This window comes from Frankliniella occidentalis, unplaced genomic scaffold (assembly GCF_000697945.3).
Source record: "Frankliniella occidentalis isolate FOCC.00 unplaced genomic scaffold, Focc_3.1 Scaffold372, whole genome shotgun sequence".
NCBI classification, from domain to species: Eukaryota; Metazoa; Arthropoda; class Insecta; order Thysanoptera; family Thripidae; genus Frankliniella; species Frankliniella occidentalis.
The window spans coordinates 130,906-132,587 of record NW_026267495.1 but is presented as its reverse complement, the minus strand read 5'-3'; positions in this window follow the sequence as shown (position 1 = coordinate 132,587).

The window sequence follows — 1,682 nt, the reverse complement described above, 5'->3', positions numbered from 1 at the left end:
CCCCCCCCCCCCCCGTTAAATTTAAGGTCAGCCTGCGTGTGTTGCCCTCTCGAAGAATATACACCTGAAAGCTGCACTTGACTTAAGTGTGCTGTTTTCAGCGCTCTCCTTCCCTTACCTTTCGTTGCACCCGCGCAAGGCTCCTGTCAGCCCGGGTGTGTAGGCAACCCAACCGGCGCGGTGGAGCTGGCGATACCCCGTGCCAGCCCACCTCGGCCAGCGGGTGGCAACGGGCTTGATGGCCGGGAGACGGGTCATGAAGCTGTGTAGCGCTCGGGAAAACTCAGGAAAATTAAAATAAATTCAAAAATAATTCATAAATAATTCGTAATTAATTTTAAATTAATTCGAAATTAATCTTATAATATACTCGTAATTAATTTGGAAATTCCAGGGCAACGCTCTCCGAACTTCATTGCTGCATTGAAATGAAGTTCGGAGGCGACTCTCGAATGAGGTTTGTTTGAGATACAGTACGTAGCGACTCGGGACGGATGTCAGGTGGGAAGAGTGCCATACACCCCGTTCGTCCATTAATTAAAAATATTTAATAAAAATATTAAGGCGCTCTGTTTCTTGTAGCAAACGCCTTTGGCGTTCTCTTCTGATACACCTTGGAATTTACAGTGTAGGCAATAGGCGATCCTACCAGGCAGCTACAATGATCTTGGTATTAGTTTGTAGTAGTTATGATGTGATTCACTTATCTTTTCATGTGTTTCTTTCTTGCCACACAGTGCTACAACAGACATAAAACTACCAGCGAAGTGCCAAACGAGCCGAACCTCTTCCTTCAACAATTCATCGGTTCCGTATTTATCTTTGAACGGCGCATTTCTGATTCTAGGCTTACCGTTGCAATTTTTCTGAAAAGTGTCGTCAGAAATGGAATCTACGCGTGAAAACGCTTCCGGAGACGTACAGAACGTTATGTTATGAAAAAAAATTATTTTGCGACGCAAACTGGATGTCCAGAGGCCGCCAAAAACGCGCTCCAAACCATTTTGGCGAGAGGCCCCCCTAGGCGGTTTTTCCTACACCGAGGGCCCCAAGCGAGATGATATGACAATATTTTTTCATATTCCTCACATTTGAGCCAGGCCACACCCATTGACACCATTTTCGATAAAAATATATGCAAATTAGGGGTTTGGCCATTTTCGTACCCTTTATCACAAGAGTCGTTTATAAACAACATTTAGTTTTTCTTGTGCCCTACGGAACCTATTTGAGTCAGACCGGAACCGCGCGTGCAGGCGGCTTCCTTAGGCATTAGCGCACCTCGGAATAATTTTTTGGACCCGATCCGAGCTATGGCCCTTAGTCGGGGCCTGTCCGAAAATGCTCAATTTCACGTTTTTCCGATTTTGCATGTTTCTTGACTTTGTCTTTTATCTTTTTGGCATCGTTTCGGTATCGTTTCGACATGGCATTTCTCACTGGGTTCCGCCGCATTCCGCCCCCCGCGGGACCAGATCCACCAGCGCGGCGTGGCGCGGCGTGGCGCGGCGGCAGCGACGTGCCCCACCGGCCAAGGCCACTGGCAACAGCTGACCGAATGCTCAGGGAAAGTGATCCGGGCGGGGCGGGGCGGGGCGGGGCAGCGACCGCACGGATCCCCCCAGTAGCAATTATGTCATATATTTCGGCCCGCCCCGACAGCAGCCTGCTTTAGCACCTCT